An 18,081-nucleotide genomic window follows, 5' to 3' on the forward strand; every position below is an offset into this window, starting at 1 on the left:
GCAATTCAATGCCTGAAGCAGCCCCACCACTCTCTAGGGAACCATACAACACTGTACATCAGTCATGCAGCTCTCCACCAGCCTCTTGCTGTAACATGACAATGAAAAACTTAGAAATCCAAAGCTATCAGGGGCCTATGTGCACTGCCACTGTCCAAACAGCTTGGGCATTCAGAGGGTTTCCAGGCTTAAGGAGAGAAGACAAGGAGCTGCTGCTCACTGGGAAATGGATGCTCTAGTGCCCCTGAACTTCCCTGCTTTGAGCCTGTAAGCTGGTCAGGTCTGAAGGGATAGAGTGCTGCAGGTCTTACCTCCACAAGGAAGAACTCTCTCAGTTCATCTGCTAGGAGCCTGGGTCTCTCAGCCCTCATTTATGTTCCCTGGCACTACTTGCATATACACTATTTCATCTCAGTGTTTTGACCTTGCATGACTGTGAGGAAACTTAGATGTTCGAATTCCAAGTGTGAAGAGAAATGTGGAATGTAAAAAAACCAAGGACAGTTGGCCTCCCTAGCTTAATCCAAAAGCCACTGTCTTCTCATGACCCAAGTATAGCTAGCAAAACTAGCCCACAAGGCTTGGCTCCTCAAGTGAGTTTGAGAATGAAGCCTGTACAATTAACTTGTGCAAAAGTAGTTTCCTTGTTGGATGTTACATATAGTCTATGAGCTACCCCTACAAGTTACTTTTGCCTCTTCATTTGCAGGTGTTTTTGGCCACTGCTGGAACACTCGACTCAAGAATCCAGTGATTTTTGTCTTTGTGTGAACCTCTGTGTAAACACACACACACACAGATCCTCTCCCCTCCTGTCCAGTGACACTACAGCTACGTTTTTAACAAACCATCTGTTCAAGTGAAAGCATCTGAGCAGTTCTTCACACAAATCTAGATGTGTAAAGAAGAGAAAACATCTGGAATTGTGCCTGCTGAATGGATGCTCTAAAACACTGCTGCCCACAAGGGTTACTGCTCCCTCCTTAACTTTGGGATGGGTCCAAAACAAATTTCCTTGTTTCCTCTGTGCTTAAATATACTCACATCCTCAAGACACAGTGGCATCCTTGTCTTTCCCTTGATCTATTTTAGAAAACCCATGGTGAAATACTCTGTTCAAACTTACCGTGACTATTTATAACACAATTCTCTAGCAGACCAGTGTTAGAAGGGCCATTATTGTAAAACTAAGTAGTATGAGATGGCACATACAAGGAATTAACAGAAAAGCCCTACTGGGAGGAAATTATAGAAACACAAACCGCATTTACAAGCGTGTTTTTTGGTTGAGCTGCTCTAATCATTTTACAAAAGCTGGGGATGGGGCTGCCTAGGGACACGATCGAGGTGTGCAGGTGCTGTGCAGCACTGAAGTACTGCTGGCGGAGAGGCACAGTTCACCATCAGAGCTGCTCTTGCCAGGGTTACCACTGCTCCCAAGCAAAGCAACAAACAAATGTGCACTCACAGATGGGGTTTGCTGGCACAGCTGTCTCAGTCGTGAATTGCACCTCTGATCAAAATTGAGAATCCTTGGGTGATGAGATGGGGCTGAAACACAAAGTCAAGGTGTGACTCACACAAAGTCAGACAGCGAGGCAGGGACATGAGCAGAGCTGGAACAGTACTTTCTTCCCTCATTTCCCAGAGCTGCTGCAGACAGACAGCACTGTCACTGAACTGTATATTTCAATGTATAATTACTCGCTTATTAGCTGGCTACCTCATCATGCCAAGAAAGTTAGTGGGAATGTAGAGCAAAGGCATTTCTCCTCTCCCTGTCTTTCAGACCAGAGGAAAAACAACAGATCATGCAACCTGCTGGGAATCTCCACCTCCTCCACCCTTTTTAGCCTGGCAGAGGTTTGATTGATTTCTCAGTTACATCTAGTATGCAGAAGAAAAAGAGCTGATCATGCTAGCCTGATACTAGAGACAGGGACTCTGATGGCCATGGCTATTACTGCTTCCAGAGTGACGGGCTGGGCACATGTGCCTGGTGGGTGACCTCACACTGAGCCATGAAGATATCGGGAGCAACCAGCTCTACCACACACCACTGCTCAGTACCTCATAGAGGCGAAGGAATATAACACAGGGTGTCAACCTGACATAAAGCAAATTACAGCGCCACTGTAGTCAAGGTAAGTCTTGGCTTACTTGCTGTAGAGGTGGCACTTTTTAAAGCTTGAAAACGTAATGGGTTTCCGGAGAAGTTTCTCCATGCAGCTTCCCAGGTGGCCACGTTTCCATGAAGGCTGAAGTGATTCTTCTTGCCAAATCAGCCCCTGCATTCAAACTTCCCCAGGAAAACCAGATGAGTTTTTTGAATAACAGCAGAGCAGACTTCCTTATTAGCAAAGTCAAGCAGGAAAATTAGTGAAAATAGTATAATTTTTATACAGACCAAATCATTCCTAGATAACAGAGACAGAAAGAAATACTGCTGGTCCGACCCCCTGTTCTAATCAGAGCACATTGTAAGGAACAACCTTCAACCTTGATTTCTGAGAAGCCAATAATAAACCATTCATTTGTATTTCACGCAGAGCAGCGCCATATTCCATCAGGATGCACAAACCAGTATTCTGAAGGAACAATACGCATTTGGGATTGGATTTATAGCTGTTCAGTAGCCTTCAGATTTGCAGGTAAACTATAATATCTGACTTGCTGGAAGGTTTCATGGCATGTGACACTGGCACTGAAGAATAAATGCGTCTGTTTTCCCCCCTCTGATTTTTCCTGGTCTCTGGCATCAGGACTGAGGAAGACGGGAGCCATGTCTCCACCCAGCTTCAGGAGGGACTGGGGCAACCAGCAACATCCAAGAGACAGGGAGAAGCCGGTGGGAAGCCAGGGCAGGGCTGACTCAGGAATTACTGCGGGTGGGCAGAGAAAGGATCGGGTGGGAAATGGCCAGTAGAGGGTGTGAAAGAGAGACTCTGGGTCGTCTTGAAGCATGGAAAGAGAAGCCAGGAATGCTGGAACGATGGTGTGGGGGCAAGTGAACAACCAAAACTTGGAGAAAGTCAGCATGTAAGGTAGCACTGCTGCAGCATCACTGGGGCAGGGGCTAATAGTCCCAGGCTGTGCTGGAATGTGGTTCTGGGCCATGGGCAAGGTGGGGGCAGGTTTGGGAGGGGAGCCTGGGCAGGGTCCCCAGTATCTGGCAGCTCTGCCCCTTCTTTCTGCCCATTCATCTCTTACTTTTCTCCATCCCAGCTTTTGGCAACCCCTCACATGCTTTGCACCCCGCTAGAATTCCCTTAAGGGAGCTGGAGGGGTTGGAGGAGCTGATCAAAAGGTAAAGAAGAGGGCGAAATATGCCTCCCTCTGCCTAAGGAGCTGCCCTGGGCATACCTGGTCTTGGGCATAACATGGAGTTTAACCACCTCAGCTGGCAGGGGGTGAGCTCATCCCTGCTCCAAACATCTTGTTTGGGTGCAGGAGATGCATCACCTGTGTGAGGTGTGTTGTGTTAAGTACTCTTCTTCCTTCACCATGTCTGGAAAAAGTACCTCTGAGCCCCTGAAAACAGCAGACATTTTGGTGGAAGATGGATAAAAAAGAATATTTTGCAGGAACCAAGAGGTGTGCTGTCTCTGCCAAATGAGCATCGGCCAATCAAAACATTACCAATAGAGATTTCTCATATTCCCACTTTTTTTTTTTCCTTGCTTGTCTTGGTGGAATCACATTTCATTTTCAAACCGCAGCTCTACATTTATCATCCCTGATTTAGTAAATTGCCTCTTGGAGAAGCAGTGTCTAACCTACCTTTATTTAAGACTTTGCAGGATAATGTGTCTGTTGGACTCAGAGAGGCTCACAAAAAAAGTGGCAGATGCAACAAATGTATTGAAATGGAGGTAATGCAAATGATTTTACATTCAAAATATTCTTCCTCTAGTAACTTAACACTTTCAGACAATATTGTATTGTCAGTAAGACTTACATCTAAAACCTTGAAGCAAGAGGAATTTTATTGTCTTTCTCCTTCTTTATTTTTCTCTTAACAGGGATCAAAATCAACCTTTCAATAAGCCTCTTTTTGTAGGTAAAATAGAAGGAGGTGAAGATACCTCTATAATAAGAGTTGGCTCAAGGCTTATCAGCAGGGTAGGTAAAATTTAATTTTGCAGCCCAAGGATTTTCTCTTCACCCTTGGGCAGGTAAAATTCAACTGTGTGGTTGCAGCAGAGTGAGCCCCTCCTTGGATGTGTTTCTCCTTTTCTACCCCATTGATACCTCACAGCCTGTAGGGGGAAAGGTTGGACAGTCAGCTGGTGCCTACTGCAGCTACACCATCCCCATCTCTTCCCAGCCCCACAGGCTCCCACCTTTGCCTGTGGGTGAAAACAGCCCTGTCTGTAATAAGGTAGAAAAACTTGTATGTGCAAAGCCGAGCCTGGAATCATTATCTTACAGCTGCAAACACAGCCTCCCACTTAAATGAAAGGATGCAGATAATTGAGTTACCTTGTATAAAACAAATTCTTCTGCCCTATAAACTGTACCCAGTACATACGATGCAATTTCACTGTACCAGGCTGGAGAGGGGGGTGTTGGGAATGGAGGTGGCTTACTCACCCCAAGCAGGAGCAGACTTCTCATGTGCCGTTAGCACACACAGCTAAATTTCAGAGGGTGGTGACATTCACATATATGCCCCTTCCCATTTCAGCTCCATGGGAATACCGTCAAGCTGATGTTTTCCACTGAAATCAATCAGAAAGGTAGAGGGCATCAGTGAAATCATTAATAATTCCTCTCAATTATAATCTAGTTTCTTCAAATACAGCTGTTGCTGGAGCCTTCAGCCAAAATTAATGAAATGGAAAATCTGAAGGACAATAAACAGTATATTTGTGAGCTACAGGGATGTGAACAAACAGTAAACAAACAGAAAAATGTCAAAGGGGTTAAACCTTTAATAAACTACTGCGTCAACATAATTTGATGAGCTCTTCTTCAGCTGTTTCACAAATACTTTTCCTTGCTTTCAGAGTCAGTCTGGTCTTTTTCAAGGCAAACACACTTCACAAGACAAATTTGTAGAGGGACCAAAATGGGCCTTTAAAACAGAAATAGATTGTAACCTTATTATTATGTTTTAAAAGCAATGGTATGAATGCAAGATTACATATTCATCCTAGTTGTGATTCTTCATTCCTCATAGGTACACAGCCTATCCTGTGTTTGGCATGGAGCTCGTTGATACTCAGTAATTTCTGCCGTTTATAAAGTGAATCAAGCAGGTACATTCCGCAATTGTTAATTCTAAGGGTAATAATACACACACACACACATCCACCCCCATAAGCACAGTGAGGTTAATACCAATCTAAAAATATTTTGTATGGCACAAAGAACAGAAAAACATTATCAGCAGAGTTGTTGGAAGAGGGGGTTGTAGTGCTGGGCACATGAGTCCAGAAGTTACTCTGTGTTCACCTGTCCAGCCTGGTTAAGCACTGTATTTACCTCTCTTAAAGTACTTTATCAAGTGTTTTGGGATGACAAAGGCCACAATCCCTGTATGTCTTAAAGCAGCCAGCAATGCAGATGAAAACATCACATTTATGAAGCCAAGGGAGGAAAGGATAAGTTTTCTTAGGCCTGAGTTCATGTCACAGGTACATTTTTGTTACTTTTGGACTTACCAAGAGTTACTCAAAATACAGAATTCCAATCCCCCAAGACACAGAGACAATCAATCACCGATGAAAGGGAAATGCTGAATTCCCAGTACCTAGCCTTCTCTAAGAAAGCCTGTCGGCTGTGTAATGCAAACTAATCTGTTCTGAGCATCAGCTTTCTTGTTTCTTGCCCTGGTTCACATATATACAACATCCATTGGGAGAAGGAGAGAGAGAGATAAAGAAGGGGGAGGCACAAGGCAGGGGGGCATAGAAAGAGAGGCCACATCCACACATACCAATGACTCTTGGAAGAAAATAGCTAATACATGGAGCTGGAGTTGGAGAAAGGTGGACTGCTCTGCAATTTTCTTGGTAAACTGTGGCTGAGATTGGTTCAGAACTATCAGAAATAAGATGCTGCATGGAAGACAAAAATCAGGGCATGTTTTTAACTGTTGGGGGGGGGGGGTTGGCTGGGGGAAGCAGATGGCAGTGAGGAGAACAGGGCACTGCTGTTGTAGCTGCTGCTGCAACTGCCACAGCTCAGCTTTTTCTGTCTGACAGAAGGGCCTCTGGGCAGCCACAGATGAGTCAGACTCATGCATGTTGTACCAGCATCTCTGGAGAACCCCAGTTCTTCCCTTTCATTTGTGTCACAATACTTCAGGGTTTGAAATGAGTCATGCAGCCCCTACATCCTATGAGCAGCCTTTTGCCTCTCACTGCATCTTTCCCAGTGCCTGAGCTGCGGCCAGCCCCAATGAGCCCAGCGTGGCTGGGTGGCATCATACAGGAGGGATCCCTACAGTCTCCAAACAAGAATGTCATTAGCAGTCTCTTGAGTGTTGCACCACGGAGGCTGAGGAGCAGCAGCTATTGGGGACACACATTGGAGCCACCTCATTTGCATTCCTTAGGAAGACCTGCTGGTTTTGGCAAACCCACTTGAACCTATAGGTTACCCATTGGCACTGCTGAATAGCCCCCATTTGCTCTGAGAGACACCACTGCCCCTGACCAACACTGGCCCAACCCCAACAGACAGTGGAAGCAGAAGGACAGTTTTGAGCTCGAGACTGGCCAAAGCACATATCCAGTGTACCCCACCACACAAGAAACTCCTGGCTGTTTGGAAAAGAGAAACTGTGTCAGCAGCAGCACCCTGGGTTGCTCTTTTTTCACAAGACTTATCTGTTGGTTTGAAGCTGGTGCGTGGTTTCCTACCCTCAAAAGACTATTTTAAGCTCTACAGAGAGCGGTTGTTGAACAAGCTCTGTTAATACAGCAGAGCAGCAGCAAATCCATTTCACCTTCTTAGCTAATGGCTTCCCCTCCTGGAAAAGAGATTCCTGAGAAAAGAAACAAACACTGCTGTCTGTGCCAAAATGCCTGACCTGAGCCTGAACACAGCGTGCTGCTCCCCCGGCATGTGGGAGGGGAAGGGGCACCTCGGGTGAGCTGCTCTGCCCTCAAGTACAGGACTGGAGGCTGAGGGCTGTGGTCGAAGAGGTGAGCTGGTGCAGAATTATTGCTTTCTGTGCTTTGATATTTATGGGAAAAAATAAGGGAAACTTAGCCACTGTCATGCACACATTTTATGCAAATCTTATCTTTGTCTTCTGCATACTGGTACATAATTTGCATCTGATTATCAACTTTGGGTCTGTTGTTTTATTCTAAACAGAGTTCTTGATGATGAAAGGTGTTCAGTTGACAGCCCTGGTGAATAAAGTGATCTCTCTAACAAGGTGATAGGAGAAGAACAGCTACCCACACCGTGCTCTGCCATTACTTGGTGATCTTAAAGGTCTTTTCCAGCTTAGCGGATTCTATGATTATTCCCCAGCCAGGGTCAACAGTGTGGCCTTGGCCTCTCTGAGCCTGCCAGCTGATGCAAAGTGAGGCTACGAATGTGGATTCCCTCTGAACTTTCTATGAAGACAACCCAAAATGCTTTAAAAAGTAACAGCTAGTATGTTGGGTCAGATTCACATTTGTGCTACATCTACAAAGGGGTCCAGTACCTAGCTGGCTCTGACAACACAGACAGAGACAATGAAGAAGTTTACGCAGTGGTATGTTCACACCCAAAATGAAAGCCTTCACCCTCTTGATCCAGAGGAGAGTAGGCTTTTGCTTCCTCTGTCACACGCACAGATATTGCCAGCTGGATATAGCTAGCCCTGTGTGTCCAGCAGCAGTAACATGTGAGTCCTTTTCCTGACTGTAGTAGCGTGTCTTGCCTTGTGTCACAAGGCAAAATGATTTGTCTGGGGCTAAAGTGGCTCAAGTCTGCTGGAGTCAATGGCTTGACTGTTTACTCTGGCTGGCATTTTGGCTCAGTTACACCACATTAGCATAAACTTTTTGGGAAGCCCTGTGTAGAAATCAATGATAACCAGAGATTATGGCCTTCAAGTTCTGCTACACATGGATCTTAGCAGTTACCTTTCCTACCTCTGGAAAGATTCTATTACTTCATATTGAGTGGGGGCACAGGGCCCTCCCTAGTGCTGGATGAGCACAGGGAGCTATTCACAGTAGCTACAGGATGAAATGGCAACTGATCTACCAACCTACCCTGCACCACAAGCCTACTTCAGTCAAGCCAAAGGATGAGGACAAATGGACGTTAATCCTGATCCTTAGGCTTCAGCAGTCACAGCACTGAGCACTATGAGCTTGTCCACTTGACTTTGGGATGGATGGCTGTTTTAGCTGTGTTTGTCCTATCAATAAAGTATTCAGGCCCCATAACAGCTGTTTCTGTAAGTGCCAGATTAAGACAAATAATGGAGACTTGGTGCTCTTTACATGGACTGCATGGGCTGACTTTGCTGCAATATGCACACCCACAAATCTTCTCAGCTCGTTACCTCATCGAACGTGGCTGCTCCTCCATAAGGACAGGAGCCGGGTGATACCTCAACAGAATTTGAGCACTGCATGCTAAATTAGAACTGGAAATAGCCTGACTAGGAGAGCTCTGGGCCTGGCCTGGCAGGGAGGTAGACCCTGTCAGAAAAATGCAGGATCAAGCAAGACATGTGGCAGCCCTGCCTGCCGGATAGGACCCTTGGCTTTGCAGAGGAGGGGGCATAGTTTTCCTGTCATTAAGGAAGACTTCTCTCATTATTTCTGCACTTACCCTTTGCTAACACCCCCCTTAGTATTTCACTTCCCTCTCCTCTGCACAGCCAGTTCCAGGTTAAGAAAGCAGGAGTATGCATTGTGTAAATGAAGTTTGTTGTTTTCCTTTGAAGTATGTGGGAAGGCTTTGAAAGCCCAACTGTAGCCGTTCCTGATAATCTCAACTTTCTGCTCTATTTCTCTGGTTAACCTTGCTGGCTCAAAACAACAAAAAGCGTAGCCTGAAGGAAATGATGCTCACTGCTTTCTTACTTTCTAATGGTATTTTACCAGAGATATTTTCTTTTTGTTAAAATCTTTGAAGTCCATTTCTCCATTTCTGTGTGGATTCTCATTGAGACCAAATGGCTCTTATCAGCCTGCTTCCCCAGGCGCAGGGTAGGAGGCATGACTGCCTTCCCCAGGTCATAACAAGAAGACAGTCGGTAAGGGTGCCACTGAGATGCCAGCAGTAAGCAAGTCAACACAGGGATGTTTTCCATTTTCTTCCCAGAGGAAGGTGAGAGCGAAATGTTCCCTCACAGGTGTCCCACTTAGAGCCAAGACGTGATCTATTAGGTCACCACTCTGCCCGTCTAGTAAGACTGAACAAGTCTCTTTCAAATTGCTTTGCAGTCAGCTCAAGAGGTCACTCTTGACTCAAGGAAACTCTCTTCTCCTATGCACACTTGCTTTCCTCTGCCCCTATCTGCATTTTCAAACTAATTGAACAGTCATCCCATACCTTCAAGGCACAGATATTGCTTCTGCTGCGGCACAAATCCTGAGTGTGAAGAAGGTGATGGAGAAAGACATTTGACACACTGTAATGTAATCACCACACCATATAGCAGGCTGAAAATGGGAAGGGCCCATAACTGGAAGATTTCACTGCCAAGAAACTGTCCCACGGGTAGAGCAATAGGGTTCATCCTGACCATGTCAGCAGAATATACCACCCACCTACAAGAATGTAATATTGCCAACCCCTGCCTCTGTCTCAACCCTAAGGAAATTTCTAATTCTTCAGGGGAAGAAGAAGAAAAAGATATGTTCTGCCTCCATAAACCCCAACCCTTCCATCATGGATGTGACAAATAAAAGGAGGGATAAAGAACTGTGTAAACAGGCCCCTTGAACGTAATTGAAGAACCAGACTAATTTGGCTTGTCTTTATAACAGGTCAGAGCTGGGCACTAGACTTACCCACAACAGATAAAGATGAGTAACTACATAATGAGGGTAAAATATTCATTAAGCTAATTGCATGTTAATTAAGTAAATGATGCTATTAGGGATCCATTGAGCTCCATCTGTGTGTGCAAACAGGAGTGAGAATAATCACACCAGAAAGCATGAGAAAAGACAGTGACAGCCCTGGGGCTCCAGGCATGCAGGGGTGGAAGGGACAACCAGTGAGGGCAGCTCCACGTCTTTTGGGAGCTGGCAGCTGTGGAAAGAAGGATGGTCTCATGAGAAGAGGCAGGGCTGGCAATGAGAAACTCTAGGTGCTATTGCCAGCAATCACGTTGTAAATGGGCATATCATTTCCCAGCACTTCATTTCTGGATAAACCAAACAGGAATTATAGCCATCTCCCAGGCAAGAATATTCATGAGAAAACTCAGGAAAGGGTCTAGCCAAACTCACCTTCACTATCATAACTCTTGATTTTATCAGAATTGCTTGCAGGGGCAGAGATCCATCACCCCAGAAACCAACATAGGACTAAAGTCAATAAGCTGTAAGGCACTGAAAGGTCTGTTTTTGAAAATGGCCTACAAGAAGGCTAGAAATAAGGAGGCAGAAATTACTCCTCCCTTTAAACTTCTTCTGTCAGCACCATGGAGGACAGTTTCTAATAAATACTTCTTCAAAAAAGGAGAAAAAAATTCTTCTGACATAATTACGGCCAGTGCTGCATAAGGCATAATAGGGAAAAATACCTACATATTTCATGTTAAAATTCATTAATAATGGAAGACAAGGATTAAATTACATAACTGCCAGATTTAAGTTAAATAATATTTTCAGCAGAAAGAAAAGGAGATGAGACCACTCCATAACCAACACGTTTATATCAGTACATGAATAATTTAGGCAAATAATACAACAGCTTTTAAAAGGGGAGAAGATTTGATGAGGAGATCGGGTTAGAAAGGACTTGCACTGCATTTAAAAATTTGAAGGACTGGGAGAATAATTCATATTCCATCATTCATTTGATTAATTTCTTCTTTCTTTCAGGCCATTAATGGGCAGATTGTTCTTTTTGCAAATGCACTTATAGTTTGAAGTTACTGGAATAAATCTGGTTCGTGGTTCGCCTTGAGTGCCCAGTTTCTTGCAAGGTGTCACTGCATAAAACAGAAACAGTTTTGGAATGGGAGGCCATCTCCCTGTGGGTTTCTCAGCTCAGACCATCTCCTCAAGTACTTTTTGCTATGAATCTAAATTTAACATCTCCTCATTCTCCTGCAATAGTTGTTCTGCTTTCCTGCGTAGACATGCCAGCTCACCCTGCTTGTCCTGCATGTAGAGGGCAAAACTGGAGTGAGCATGAATGAAGCAGATTCATTAAAAATTTCAGACCCTTCTTAATGAAAAATTAGTTTGTTGTATTAGCTTGTCCCCAGTGAAGCTGGCATGGATCCTAACTATCCTTCTGATGAGTGAGGAGGAGAACTGCTAAGTCATTCATATTTCTGTGGTGAAACCTCACAGGCGATACTTTAAGCAGGGGCTGTTTATTGTCATGGGCAAAACATAAAAATCCATGTAGATTCTGCTAAATGCTCAGACATATGTGCTTTTCTCCACAGTCCCAGAGGCTCCCAGACACACTCTGGCTCATGAAAGATGCCCAGGAGAGCTGGCACAGCCATTCCTACAGGTATCCAGATAAAACCAGCTACAAGAGTTAAGCAGATTTTTCCAAGCAAGGGGTGCTGCCGGTGAGAGCTCAGCCCTGGTCTTGGGATGCAGATCCCTGTGTAACAGCAGAGCTCTGGTGCCCAGAAACCATCTCTGTGATTGACTCAGCAGAAAGCCTTAATCCTGATAATTTTACACCTCTTTGAAGCCTATGCCTAATGATTTTTGTCTGGGGTGCCTGCCCATTTCCAGGTAGATAAATGTCCACATAGTGAAAACAGAAGCCTTGTTTGGCACTGGGGTGCCTGCCAAGCTAGAGATCTCAGCAGGCAGCCTCAGAGCTCGGTTCAGTCTCCACATCTAGAGAAGATTGTTTTGCAGCAAAAGGAGCAGACAGCAAAGCAAACACTAACACACATTACCTCTGTTCTGTTTTGTAGAAGGAAGAGGCAAAGAACATCCGTCTCCAATGATGCTAATTAATTCTGCACCTTATTATCTTTATTGAAAGAAACATCAGGAATAATAAAAAGTTCTGAAAATATTTGCTGTAGGTTTGAGGTGCAAGTGAAATCCAGGGAGTTCATATGTGTATGCAAAAGGGAGAAAGAGCAAGAATGAATGAAAGCACGGGTATGTGTGAGCAGGCAAGGCTGTTATTTTATCTGAACTGCTTTATGGGCTAGATGACCTAATAATTCTTTTCCATCTCTAATTTCTTTGCTTCACCTATCCCTAGCTTATCATTAAGGAATCACTTATGCAAATTCAATTAAGTATTTAACATTTTCCTTCCTGTAGTTCCCTGCCTCACTGACTCTTCCTCCCATTTCAAATCTCAGCTGACAGCATCTCTTTCCTCTGTGGCTCCCATTGCTTTGCCCTTAGACTATTAACTCAGTAACCGTGTGATTTAATCCACAGAAATGTTTGGGGGTTTCACTTTCTCACAAAGGAGACGCAAAATGAAGCTGTGGCATACTGCAGTAGCAAAGCGCAGTTTGGACCGTCTGGGTGCCTAGTACTCTGCAAGATTACTCCACTGGCCTGGCAGCTCCAGTGACCCTAGTCCAATGCTGCATTAAGACACAAATGAAACTGAGGATTTTCCTTTCCATTGTTTATGCTCACTTGCTAGATATGACATATGGGGCTGAGTTTAGCAGGGTGCGTTTGTGAGCTTAAGATGCAAAGAAGCAGTGTATGGTGGGGGCCAGAGGAGGGAGAAGAGCTGTGCATGAGGAGTTCAGGCCTGGAACAGGAAAAGGTAAGGGTTGCAGGGTGTACAGCAATGATGTGTAAATACTGCACAGTCTTGGCCAAGAGTTACTCCTCTTCTGGGCTTTGAGAAGGAAATTTTAACTACTTAGCACCTTGGGTGTTATCCTCCTGTTCTTTTTGCCATTAGTCCGTTTCCCCCCTCTATCTGGCATACACTGTCTTCTCTTCACACATTCATGCTAATGAAACTGTATGCAAACTTGCTCAAGTTGAAAAACAATGTTCTAGAAAGGCTCAGGAGCAAGCCTCAGCTAAGTACGTAATTATATAGTACTTGGAATAATTTTCCCGTTCCTCTGAAAATGCACATTGGCTCTGATTTTCCTATCTGCAGACTGTAAGCTCATAATTAGCTGTAAATTACTCACACGAGTGACAAATTTTGTGCTTTCAAGTAAACAGACAAAATACAGTTTACAAATTGCCTCTTGGTGCCCCTGACACCTGGCTTTTCCTGCTCCCCTCTGTCCCTCTTGTAAGAGGGACAGATGGATCAGAAAACATCTATTCAAGCAGCTTGGATGATGATATCAATTACTGAGTTACCACAGGAAGTTATAAAAAGCAACTGCTGAGCTAATGCTGGCCAGTCCCTGAGGATTGTGTGTCTTGGCTCAGTGTGAGCATGGGGCAGAGGCAACTCAGGAGCAAAGGGCTCTCCTGCAGCCATGTCCCCAGCCTGCCTACCCAGGGCACCTAAGAACATCAATAAACCCTTGATCTAAGCATCATAGAAGATGTACTTACCCCTCTCAAGCAAGGGGAAGTGATATGAAATAACACATGTCTGATATTCATGGGAAGCTGCTGCAGAGCACTGGAGAAAGCTGAACTTTCCGAGCTATTGTGGAGCAAGGGCCAGGGTAAGCACTAAGAATGGCGCAAGCTTCTTAAAATACAGTCTGGTCTTGGACAACGCTGCATGATGAAGCAATACTGATACACTTTGTTAATGGCAGTTAAACATATTTAAATTGCACAGATAGCCAGATGTCTTGCTGGGGGGGGGGAATAGCCCAGACAGACTGGATGGACTTCAGGGCAAAGAAGCCTATGATTCTCCAGTTTTAAGAGCCATCACCTGAGAAATGACCCCTGGAAGAAGCCCCAGAGAAGGGTGCAGCTAGATCAAAAATTATCTATCCTAACTGGGCGTCTGTCTGAGGCTCAGAGAATGGCAAGAGGCACATTCATCTAGTTAATGAGCAACACGTTTTCAGGGATCTGACCTGAGAGTCGTCAGTATCTCCACAGCACGGCAAGAAGGTGTCTCAGAAAGAACTTGCCACAGCAATTATCAGAGAACTGGAGATGACAACAGAAACTAAATGACTTCTGGGGTGAAAAGGTAGCTGTTTGGCAATACGTTAAGTACAAAGGACAGATTATTGGAACGTGCAGTTAGGAGCAGAGGAACAGAAATAAAATGTGAGGAGAAGATGCTGGGAGATGGAGTTGGTTGGGTCTAGAGTAACTTCCAAGAACCAGTGTGTGCAGTGGTAAGGTGAGCCCTGATCCCTGAGCTGGAACACTGTCATGGATAATGTAGGCATAAACAAAGGGCAAAATCATATCCTTGTTTCAGTTTTATTGGGAATTCAGGGAAAACACATCATCTACTCAGGAATCAGAAAAGAACAAAAGAGGAAAGGAAAAGCATTAAAAATGGCCTTTATAAAAAGAATAAATAAATAAAAGGGGGAGATGGAAATAAAAATCAAAACCAGAGGTTGCAGTGGGCCTGCTATCATAATCCTTTTGTTATTGCATATTAACATGTCAGGGATGTTTATAGGAAAAAGATACAAACAACTAATCTAGAGCACCCATTCAAATAAAGGCAAATTTTTTTTATGTGAAACACAAGAGATAGGTATGATCATGGAAGCATTTCACATAGAACTCATGTTTTTAAAGGTGGACTCAAATTTTTCAAAATATATGTTTGCATTTGGGAACACTGCCTAAGTCGTTGAATAGTACTTTGCACTTTTATAGCAATTTCCTTCTGAAGGACTTAAGGGACATTACAAAAATGAATGAAGTAAGCTTCTCCAACCCACTGAGGGAGATAACTACTTTTACCTTATTATACAAAGAGGAGGAGGAGAAACAGCAAGACAGAATAGTTAAGCAATTTGACAAAAGTCACACAGTACATCTGGTGGTCTGAATGAATTTAAGAATGAAGTTGCTAAGCTGCAATAGAAAGTATTCAGCTTGGCTGATATCAGCTCTAAGGAGAATCAGGTGGTGGCAGATGTTGCAACAGCATTGAAATAGGTGTTTGGGAAAGCAGAGCAGAGCAGGGAGTGCTGGTTACCTGCAACAAAAACAAGGCTAGAATGACAAAATATCTGAAAGTTGCAGACGTACCAGGGACTCTGTAAGGGCATTTGCAAAACCCACTTCAGTCTACTAGCACTCTTTGAGCATGTCAGCAAATATGGGACAAATGAAAATTGTTTGCCTGGTTTCACTCGGGTTTTCAAAACATTCTCAACAGGACCCAAACAAGAGGGTAGGCAATCAGGTACTCTGTTAATGAGAACATCACGCCACAGCAAGCAGACAAGCTGGCTAAGCGTCGGAAAAAATAAATACATAATTGAGCATCAAGTTTACTGTTTCCAGCAGGGTAAAATATTAGTATCAGCATGCACTTAGCTCCTAGAAAGATCAGTGTTGGTTTGTAGATTAATGGACAACATGATAGAGGCGAATCATCAGTAAGGTGGCAACACTTGCAAATGGTAAATATTCTTTGTCAAACCTAGAGAAAGATGGAAGAAATCATTCATGGAGTGGTGTAATATTTCTTGGTTAAAAATGCACATTGCATGGATTCATTTGAAGTATCTGCATGTGTTCCTAGGTTCAAAATGATAAACATTCATGGCCTCGTAGGCTGTAGTCTGTATCCTTGTAGCATTGTGCTTTCCATTTGTTGAGGTGTGCATAGGAAATAGGGTGGGGTTTCTTACTAAAAACGGTGTGAGAGCAGTATGGAAGTGCATTATGTCCAGAATGTTGTGCTCAGTTCAGTTTTGTATCCAAAGAAAATTATAGCAGAAATCAAAAGGGTCTAGAAATAGCCAACACAATTGTTTCAAGGCATAGTACGACTTCCAGGTAGGAAGCAAATTAAATGGCAGGTGTATTTATTTTGAAATCATATGAATAAAATAGGTATTCAAAATAGTTCGAATAAATTACATAGAAAAGCAAATTCAGTGTTTCTGTTTACCTTGTCTTTCACACTCCAGCACCAAAGGCACATCTCATTAAACTGAGAGCTAGGGAAAGCATTTCATCAAAGGGAATACTTTTCCTGAGGCACCCTCATTCACCTGTGGAAATTTCTGCTACAAGATATCTCTGAGGTTCAGGGTGTGGAAGGATTCAAATAAGGAGATATTTGTGGATATTGAAATTTTCCAGATTTACAATAGAAGAAGTTAAGATACAAGTGATGAATATAAAAGCTTCATATTATAGCATGTATGCCAACCACTAATGAAGGTGCTAGGGAGATATTTCCTTAAGCAATGGTTATCCTTAACTGTCCGGCATGAGAGCCTGTGAGCCTTTCTTTGTACATTGTGGTACTCGCCAATATCAAAGACAAAATGCTAAACAAATGGATAATTGGCCGATCAGGCATGGAATTTCCCGTGTTCTTGAACCCTCTTCTCCTCTGTTTCTTTCTGTCCTCAAGGCTCCCCTTCCTGTCATCTAAAGTGCATGGAGGTACCCCTGAATCATTTAACATTTCTGTCAGTGTTTTTTTGGCTCTTTTAAGGAATTGAACTCATGGCGTCCAGAATCAGGCTCACTGCCAATTTTGACTTGACCTGGTCGCAGTTTTGCAAGCATTGTCAATGCCAGAGCGACAGCTGAAATGGAAATTTTAATGATGTTAATGAATAAAAGCTTAAGCTGTGCTTCCTGCACCTGGGCAGCAAAAGTGCATTTATAATTACTTGCCAAACAAGCCTCCTGGCTGTATTCTATCTGCCCCAGGCAAGCAGTTAACTGAGGTTCTCTCCTTTTTCCAAGATTCTTTTTGAGTGAATGCTGCCAGTGAAAGGTGTTGGATTGACAGCTCTGGAGACTGAAGCCTTCTATTATATGACAGAAGTGAAAAAAATCTGTAACAACAGTTTTTATTAGGTCACCTCATTCATTCCTCTGTCAACACAAGATTGTTCTCTATAATACATTTATGAATGATACTCCCTTTTTCCCCATTCCTACCAAACACAAATCCCCAGGTCTTTTCTATTTTGCTGCACAGTTCTGATCCTCACAGCCTCTTATATACTGACGCTGTAGAAAAAAACCAAAATGTGTGTGAGTGAAAAGATATACATGGGCATCTTTCAGGCTCCCAGAGTTCACTGGAGAAGGGGCAACAGGAAAGTTTGGAATATGCAAGGAAGATGCTGAGAAAATGTTGGACAGCAGTTTCTGTGGGCCAATGTTTTTGCTCCTAGATGCCTCCTGAAAGGAGACTACAATGTTCTTTTCCTTGCTCTACTGCTTGTACACTACCACTGTTGTCTGGATGACTATCATCTTTTTAGCAGCAGATCATCCACAGAACTCATTATGTTAACATTGCATTTGGTTGAAGAATGAGAATTGAAGCACAGACGGGTTAAGTGACTTGCTGAAGTTCTAAGTGGGTGAAACACCTCTAGATTCCTCTCTACCTTCTGGTCCATTCCCTTAAAGACTCTCTGAAGACTGGTTCAGTGAAACACAACTACCAATGAACGTTTGTCCATGACAGGGTAGTCCCACACCAGTGCAGTAGAAGAAGAGGACCCCTTCAAATCCTGCATTGCATAGATTTCTGGGAATTCCAGTCTCCTCTTAGCTCCTTCTCCTCTTGCATATTGCCAGAGCACAGGATTTATTGCCCAAGTATTGTTACATGATGGTATTTCTTCCAGAATAGGTCCTTCCTGTGTGTCAAAGTTAAACCAGCAAACAGATTAAAAGGATCCTGCTGAACCTCATGAGGAGCTCTGACAGCTGTTAGTATTTAGTACATGAATGGAAATGGGAACAGAAACTACACTAGGGATGACCAGATTACAGAGATACATTATATCTCTGTTCTGAAATCCTGTATTTACAAATCATT

The 18,081-nt window shown here is 43.6% G+C and overlaps 1 long non-coding RNA gene across 1 annotated transcript; it reads left to right on the plus strand.

The window, feature by feature from the left end:
- The first annotated feature begins 467 nt into the window (after nt 1-467).
- LOC134169252 (uncharacterized) lies at nt 468-7,234 on the plus strand. Its single transcript, XR_009966831.1, has 3 exons — nt 468-3,872; nt 4,023-4,122; nt 6,313-7,234. It is a non-coding gene; the product is annotated as an uncharacterized LOC134169252 (long non-coding RNA).
- The last annotated feature ends 10,847 nt before the right edge of the window (nt 7,235-18,081 follow it).

This window comes from Pezoporus occidentalis, unplaced genomic scaffold, assembly GCF_034315485.1.
Source record: "Pezoporus occidentalis ecotype Australia unplaced genomic scaffold, CSIRO_AGI_Poc_V1 ctg34, whole genome shotgun sequence".
Classification (NCBI taxonomy): Eukaryota; Metazoa; Chordata; class Aves; order Psittaciformes; family Psittacidae; genus Pezoporus; species Pezoporus occidentalis.